Raw genomic sequence first — 9425 nt, 5'->3', positions numbered from 1 at the left:
GAGCAGGGCTAGAATCTCTACAGTGAAATAAGCCAATAAACACTAACCAGAACAGCAATGGACAAGGCATATTTACATTAAGGAGAGGCATGCTAATCGGGTGATCAATAAGGGTCCAGTGAGTAGAGGTTGGTTGGGGTCGTGGCGATCCAGACAGCTGGCCGGGTATATGGCTATCGGTAGCAGCATAGGATGGAGGTCTGTTTGTAGATACCTCGTGCGTTTCCGTCGGTAGGTTAGTGGGGTTCCGTGTAGTGGGGTTCCGTGTGGTAGAGGGGATCAATCCAAATTGGCAAAATAGATATAGTGACCCAAGGAAAAAAAAWAAAATACATAAATAATAATAATAATAATAGTTGTCTGATATACTTGTTCAGATAGCAGCCGATAAGACAGCTAACGATTAGCGGGCCTCAGATGAGCGTTCAGGTAACGTCGGGACGGAGGTGCCAGTTGGATAAATCCCTCGGGCAGATAACGTCGGCAGTCAGTCGCGGCAGTCAGTCGTGAAGGCCCGGTGGGGTTCCGTATCTGCAGCAGCAACAAAAGAGACGGGTCCGGATGGTGATGGAACTCCTCAGCTGGCTAGCTCCAGAATGATTTGAGTTTGCTCCGGGGTCGACGTAAGCCAATAGTCACACGGTTAGCAGCTAGCTAGCTGCGAAATCAAGGTGCAGGTGTCCAGAGCCTGCGGCTGGAATCCGGGGAAACTGAGAGAAAAAAAGTCCCGGAATGCTCCGGTCCGAGTCGCGTTGCACAAAAGTGCCGGTAGATTATCGAGCTAAAGGAATAGCTGATGACCACTAAACGTGGGCAGCTGAAACACCAACYCTAGCCAGCAAACCGGCTAATTTCGGGGCAGCTACAGATTAGCTTCTGGCTAGCTATCGGAGTAGCTTCTGGTTAGCTTTCAGGCTAGCTTCTGAATTAGCCCCTGGCTAGTTTCCACYATGGATTTTCAGATTGAGGTAAATAATACTTTTTGTAATTGGTGAAGCGGGTTGCAGGAAAGCTTTTGCAGGAAAGCTTTTGTAGTTGAGTTCTTGGATAATAAAATAAATAAAAGATATGCGAAGAAAGGTGTAAATATATATATATACAGGACAAGACAATACGGAACAGAAAAAGACGTCTGAACTGCTAAGCCACCTTGGACGAGCATAAACATTGAGTTGTTATTTTACCTGAAATGCACAAGGACCTCTACTCCGACAATTAATCCACACACAAAACGGCCAACCGAATCGTTTCTAGTCATCTCTCCTCCTTCCAGGCTTTTTAATCTTTGAACTTATATGGTGATCGCTACTAAACTTTCATTGTATTACCACGACAACCGGCAACAAAGTTCGTCTTTCAGTCACCCACGTGGGTATAACCAATGAGGAGATGGCACGTGGGTACCTGCTTCTATAAACCAATGAGGAGTGATTTATCATGCTTTTTGTCCAGAAGAAACTAAATCTTTATCTTGGACTGCAAAACAAAAATCAGGACCATACATTAAACACAATACTAGGTTTGGGCGATAATACCTAACTACCATGTAAACAACTATTGATAGCTATTGTCGATGGTTGTGAAATATATGTATACTCAAGTTTTTGCATATTTGAATGTATCACACATCCCTGGTGTATGGCAGCACACAATACTGCAGTGCCCTTAGTGATATATCAAATTCCCTGTTGTTAGACAATTAACAGAATTAAAGTGGCACTGTGAGGAACTCCACATTCTATGCAAAAGCTGTAAAAACAATATTTCTTGTTATTTAAAAAGTATAACAAGTGATTTTGATAGGACAATTAATCCCTACACCATGCAGTGCTGATTTTGCCATTTGAACAGGAATTGCAATCAGTTTTGTTTGTCAGTGAGCTCGCACCGGTCCGTCTTCAATATAAACTTTGCATTTTAGTCTGTGCTTTTGTGTAACAAATTAATTGCTTATTGTAGGGAGTCATTGTCCTATCTAAACTTTTTATATATTTTACATTTCTAGAAATATCYTTTTTACAGCTTTTGCAAGCTGGTCATTTAAAAAGAAAGTAGAGGCTGAATTCTACACAGWGCAKCTTTAATATAAGGAATGTTGTAGAAAGAGCTGATTGCCAAAACAGCACTAAATGATAGATGAGGCTTTACATGGTTTTCCCCCTCATTTTCAGTGTTGGATGACCATGGGCCTTTGCGGCGCTATAGCGGACAATCAGTCATTTTTTGCAAATAGGAGAAGAGCAGACATGTTTTACCTCAACTAAGAACGCATTCTATCTAGACCTGGGAGCAATCATGGTTGACTGACGTGCTTAAGGACCATGCTTGTTTACTGGCTCAACGCTCTTTACCACTAGGCTACCTGCCACCACTTGCTTGCATCAATATGCAACAGTACATTTGCAGACAGTTTCACAGAAAGATTGTATTGGAGGATGTTTTGTAGGGCAATGCCTCTAATCTTTGCCTATTTTTGTTCTGTTTTTCAGAAGACAACTGATTCTGAGGAAGTCATCCGCGGTGTGAAAATCGGTATACTTGTCGTTGTGGATGGAGCTGCAGCAGATGACCCAATGCCAGCTGACAATGTGGACTTTGACCTTGTGATAGAAATGCCACTTTGATTGGACTTTATTGTCTGAACATGGATTACCCAAAATGTTTGAGGTACACCTGAGGTAGTTCAGAGAATATTATTGAAGATTGGTGCAGAAAACTGTACAGCAAAAGTGCATGGGCTGAAGAACCGTCTTATTCATTAAGACAACTAATTGGTGTGTTTTTGTTTTACTCGCAGTAGTTGAGTTAATTCCTTGGACAACGATGCTGTTATTTGCCTAAATCTTAAAGATCTCAGTTTTGGGCAGACTTAAGTTACTCTATTTTTACGTGTGGCCTTCAGTCTACAAACTACAACCGTCTTTTGTTAGAGACCTTTGATTTACTATCATTCTGAAAATGTTTACAGCATGTCACGATCGTTAACAAGGACAGACCAAGGCGCAGCGTGATTTGAGTTCCACATCTTCATTCAAAGTGAAACTACCAAAAAACAAATAACCAACAACGAAAATGTGACCTCAGTGGGTCTACATGCACAGACACAAAACAATATCCCACAACCCAGGTAGGAACAATGGAGAACTTAAGTATGATCCCCAATTAGAGACAACGAACATCAGCTGCCTCTAATTGGGAACCATACCAAGAGCACCAACATAGAAATGAAAAGACTAGAACACCCCCTAGTCACTCCCTTTTGGTTTCAGGCTTTTGGGGGGGGTACTGTCACGCCCTGACCATAGAGAGCCCCTGGTTTCACGTCAGATCTTGAGAGCCCCTGGTTTCACGTCAGATCTTTTTTCGAGCTGATCTGATTGGTCATAATACCAATTTGTTAAAAAAAATTATCAGAATTGGACTGCCTTTGTAATTGCAGCCTAGTATAGTTTTTCTGTCTGTTTTCCTAGAACCTCCTTGAAAAGTTGTAATTGAAAATTATAATGGATAACAAGACTGTCCATTTTACTACTATTTAAGTATGACTTCAAATAAAACCGTGGTCTTACCTCATACCTTACCAAAAAAAACACCAAAGAGAAGTAGAGTACCACAGTATGAGTCATAATACCCACAAAACCCATTCCTTTTTCCCATAGGGAATTTTAGAAACACTTAAAATAAGGGCTGTGTTTCTTGTAGGCTTCCTCTGGCATGATGTTTTGATAACCGTGTAAATCTCACTAGGACAAGGTGGCTTTTATCAATATATTCGCCTGCATTTACCCCCTAAAAATGAAATGCTAATTAGCTGCTAATGTGGCTATTATAAAGAACTACAAATGCCATGATGATCTGGCAAAGGTAAGAATTTCTGAATTAACCACCTAATGTTAGCTCAATTTTGTAATGAATAAATTCTCAACATTTCTTTAAATTGACAATTTTATGAACTGTCTTGTGCAAGTTTTAAATTGACACAATACCTGTTAGCAAAGGTGTCAGCTAGAGATGACATGCAAGAGCCTGCAGGGATTTGTAGTTTTGCATCATGTCTACTTTGATGCTAATTAGCATTTTCTGAGAGCAAATAGAAATGAGTATATTGATTAAAGTCACCTTGTCCGAGAGATATTTACATGTTTATCAGAACGTTACTCCAGGGTAAGCCTACATGAAGTCTACACGAAACACAAAATAGGGATCTCTTATTTTAAGTGTTCCAAAAATTCCCTATGGAATAAATGAATGGTGGAAAAACGATTGGAACCATTTCCCTGTTTGACCGCTAGGTTCCGTGGGATACTGTTTAGCCTACTTGCAAGTTGRAACACAAATCGTCAAACGTGTCATGTTCGAGAGGAGTGATGAAGTGCTCGTGTAAACGCATAGCAAAGACTGTGGGCGCATTCCACAGCTAAGGTGAGGCGACACAAAAACCAATGGGAGAACTCTCCCAGTTCATACTGGGTTCTAGCAACAACAACACATTGTCCCAGCTTAAAAAATTGTTATGCCTCCAACAGAAGTAGAGTCACCACCTATTACAACATGCTGTGTGTTGAGCTAAGCCACATTAACCTAGCCATTAGCTTAAAAAAAAACGTTTCAACGTTGATACTGTACATGTGGATCCAGGTATACTTATGTGGGTGACTCAACTTAATTTATTGACATTATTTAATATGATTTAATACATGTTATTAACAAAGTGTACTCCATTTGAAGTAGAAATCGAAAATAAACTTGATTACATGAAACAAAACGTTTAATTTTGAGACTACAGGACTTTTTCTCGTTTTGGGAAAAAATCCGTCCTGAGTGGTTGAGAAATGTGTCGATTCATTAGTAGTCAATCGAAAGACAGTCCTCTGGCAAGGAAGCACAAGTGTATCATACGGCGGAATAGTTTTGATATCTGCCACACCCCTTTGAATCAACTGTTGTATTGTTGGAAGAGAGAACCATGTACACATTTTAAAAATGTCATGCTACTTATCCTTTTATCTATAAAATGTCTTGCACAACTAATTTAATTTATTTTATATCACTTTACACATTTATTTGGGGATTTTTGTAAATGTGTGGAGAAGGAGCTTCTTGTTTCATACAAGTGCATTTTTGTCCACGTTTTCTCCTCTCCTTGATTACCTTTGACCTTTTTCAAAAGGAGACGAGAGAGGACTGAGGCGAGAGGACACAGGAGTTGACCAAATAAAATTGAGAAAAGGCCCAGGAAAAACGTCAACTGCTATGTTAAACAACTGCATTAATGGTTGCTTTGGTTGTCAACAGCATTGTGGCTATTGTAAACTTTGACTGTAGAAAAATAGGGATCTCTAAAGTTGTCCCAAGTGATGCATGCCCAGATGCTCCTCCCCCTCCTTCTGCCTCGCCTCTTGAACTCAACCAGTACAAAATTCTGTGCACATACCTTATCACAGAGTAACGTTACACTGCGATCACGTGGGTCGTACTGGGTTACGGATGTAAAAATCCCACATAATCTGCTGTTGGCGCACATTCAAATTAGCCCCAAAGTTGCCATGTTAAATCTTGTTCATTCTCTTAATTGAAATACCTGGGAATGTTGTTATCAACCTACTCCATAACCTTTAATGCAGGGTGGGCTATTAYCAGGCTAACGCTCAAGGGATAGTTCACCCAAATGACAAAATTACGTATTGGTTTACCTTACCCTGTAAGGTATGACAGTGTAGTGGAAAACTGAGAGAAGGTGATACTCGCAACTAGAGACCTGCTGGCTCCGAGGCCCAGCATGAGGACTTAATATATTGTTTGGATGGCCGTATATTTGCATCTCACAGGAGAGTAACACACCTTATCTGTGGCTTTCCCCAGGGACGAGATGTTCCTGGGTTCACTGAGGCGAGGAGAGGTGTGAAGACTGATGAAAACTTTAATCAATTAAWTTCATGTAATTTTTAAATTCATTTAATTTAATTGTCATGTTTGGTGTGTTTCAACAGTTCATAAAGAGCTGAATATTTTTGATGTATTTTTTTAAAGTGACTGGGTTGACTGATTATAAGGAACATTCCTGATGTTCAGTCATAACATTCAAATTGAGTTGATTAGATTCATTGCCGTGCATTCGTGGATGCCAAGTGAAGCCTGGCTTCCCCAAAAACTGTACAAAAAAAACCATACGAAATAATTTTGCTTTCGTCTCTCTGTGTTTCATGGCTCGCTCGGATGCCTTCTCTGAATGTATCTCATTCAGAAAAGGCATCCAAGCGAGCCAAACCGCACCCCTCTGTCTTTGTATGTGTAGGCCATCTACACTATATATACAAAAGTATATGGACACACCTTCAAATGAGTGGATTCGGCTATATCAGCCACACACAGTTGCTGACAGGTGTATAAAATTGAGCACACCACCATGCAATCTCCATAGACAAACATTGGCAGTAGAATGGCCTTACAGAAGAGCTCAGTGACTTTCAACGTGGCACTGTCATCGGCACCTTTCCAACAAGTCAGTTCATTACATTTTTGCCCAGCTAGAGCTTCCCCGGTCAACTGTAAATGCTGTTATTGTGAAGTGGAAACATCTAGGAGCAAAAACAGCTCAGCCGCAAAGTGGTAGGCAGTACAAGCTCATAGAACAGGACCAGAGAGCGCTGAAGTGTGTAGCGCATAAATCTTGTCTGTCCTCAGTTGCAACACTCACTACCAAGTTCCAAACTGCCTCTGGAAGCAACATCAGCACAAGAARGGTTTGTCAGGAGCTTCATGAAATCAGTTTCCATGGCCGAGCAGCCGCACACAAGCCTAAGATCACCATGCGCATTGCCAAGCGTCGGCTGGAGTGGTGTAAAGCTCGGACTCTGGAGCAGTGGAAATGCATTCTCTGGAGTGATGAATCACGCTTCACCATCTGGCAGTCCGACGGACAAATCTGGGTTTGGCGGATGCCAGGAGAAGGCAACCTGCCCTAATGCATAGTGCCAACTGTAAAGGTTGGTGGAGGAGGAACAATGGTCTGGGGCTGTTTTTCATGGTTCGGGTTAGGCCACTTAGTTCCAGTGAAGGGAAATCTWAACGCTACAGCATACAATGAAATTGTAGACGATTCTGTGCTTCCAACTTTGTGGCAGAAGTTAGGGGAAGGCCCTTTCCTGTTTCAGCATGACAATGCCCCCGCTCACAAAGTGACGTGCATACAGAAATGGTTTGTCGAGATCAGTGTAGAAGAACTTCACTGGCCTGCACAGAGCCCTCCCCTCAATGCAATCGAATACCTTTGGGATGAATTGGAACGCCGACTGCGAACCAGGCCTAATCGACCAACATCAGTACCTGACCTCACTAATGCTCTTATGGCTGAATGTAAGCAAGTCCCCGCAGCAATATTCCAACATCTAGTGGAAAGCCTTCCAAGAAGAGTGGAGGCTGCAAAGGGCGGACCAACTCCATATTAATGACCATGATTTTGAAATGAGATGTTCGACYAACAGGTGTCCACATACGTTTGGTCATGTAGTGTCTCTGATGCTGTCTGGTCCAAAAGAGTATGACATTGTTGCCGCCCGTAGCTTTGAATGCAAGGAAAGCCAGCGAGAATTTGGCCTCCCTTGATTAAAAAAAAGTACAAAAATATAATAACCAATCAGCGTTAAGCTAAACTGAGTGAGCTCAACTGTGAATGGTCCTGGCACACTAGAAAAAGTGTCATGGGAAGCCAGTTTGGATTTGGCTTCACTCCAKACGCATCGAGAGCATACATCACTGACAGAAACTCTTTGTGCATCTTGTTGTTTTGTTGTCCTCCGGTGTCTAGCTAGCTAGCTAAAATTGTCCCTTTCCTAAATTAGCCATGGATGGAGATAGGGATTTGGACTTATGGTTTTACTTAATTCCCTGTACTGACCAATGATTATAACTGCAATTCTGATCCAACCATAAATTCATACATTGTGCCCCTGGTCTGAGAGGATGGAACTTCAATATGTAGCTAGATGTAGAAGGCTAATGTTAACTAGCTAACGTTGCCCATGAAAGGAAGTTAGGCTAGCGAGCAAGCTTTTTAGCCAGGACAACAAAAAATGAAAGCGTGTACTGTATGACAGAGTGATAGACAGTTTCTTCAACATTAAAGAGGGTGAGTCAACATGTTTTTTCTACTTGCACAAACGCGCACTCGCATGCACGCACACACCAGCACACACACACAAAAATCAGAACCATGAACAGCCACATCTTATTTCGCTTACGTTGATTAGACTAAATCGTTTTTGGTATCTTTTAGTTGTCACTGTATTAGACTAAGCATAGGTGATTTGATGTTGAAGTTGAAATGGTGCTGGAATAATGGAGGCAGCTAATGTTTTTGGTTCTAAATCAATAGTTTTTTAGTGGTCCGAAAATGTCGGAAACATTAACTTGCTTGACCATGCTGTAGGTTCCATGCAATATGCTTTATGGACTTCACCGGACAGAGGTTGCTCTCCGGTTTTGTGATGAAACAAAGGTGGGTGAATTTATTCTGCCACTGTGTCTTCTTATTGTCTCGGCTTCAGGCTTAAATATCACGGTCGCAAGGCATATGAACGAACAGGTTATAGAGCAAACAACGCAATAATCACAACAATATGGCTTGTAATATGGCTTTTTTTTCTAGCTTGGCTTCCCCAGTGATTTTACCCATACTGATTAGATTAGAATCTGAGTGTTTTCTTCCTGCCTTTTGTGTTAACTAGCAAAGTGCAAGAAAATGTTAATTCAAGATGGGAGGAGGGGCGTACCTACTTGAATTTGGTTAAAACCCCGAGGTCGATGTGCACGCCCCCACGGAAAATCGAATTAGCATAATAAAAATATCCCCATAAAAATCTGTCAGTTTAAACTAGAGATAGGTTTTTTTGCATCTGATGCGTCTCAATCCACCACATCTATGCATCTGCGATGAAAGGTGACAGCGCTAGAGCTGAGTTTGTCAGACCATGACACATCACGAAAATCTGTCTTCTCACAAAATTGTCTGTAGTGTCCAAATGGTTTGGCAAACTACAAACTATTATGACCCCTCTATGGAAAAACACATGGTTTTGCTCTACAATCTGACAAGCGTCTCGGTACTGCCGATCTGCCGATTTCTGTGTGTTGTGTCCGAACAGTTTGGGCTACACACTAATATGACCCCTCTAGGATGGCCACAGGCCTCACAGGACTTGTCTGAAGGTCCCCCGGTACCAGTTGAGAAAATTAATGGAAGTACTTTATATATGGAGACTGTTTGGTGCCAAAAATAAGAGGATAATACATGTAAAGAAAAAATAACAAATGTTTCCTGATTTTTCTTATATCTCTCAAATATAGGACGGACACTTCAGAACAAACGTACTTTAGATTTTTATTTTGGACTATCTGTTGTTCCATGTAGTGAAACTGTTATTCAA

Source organism: Salvelinus sp. IW2-2015, linkage group LG13 (genome assembly GCF_002910315.2).
Source record: "Salvelinus sp. IW2-2015 linkage group LG13, ASM291031v2, whole genome shotgun sequence".
NCBI lineage: Eukaryota > Metazoa > Chordata > Actinopteri > Salmoniformes > Salmonidae > Salvelinus > Salvelinus sp. IW2-2015.
The sequence above is the reverse complement of the archived record's forward strand: the minus strand, read 5'-3'. Positions refer to the sequence as shown.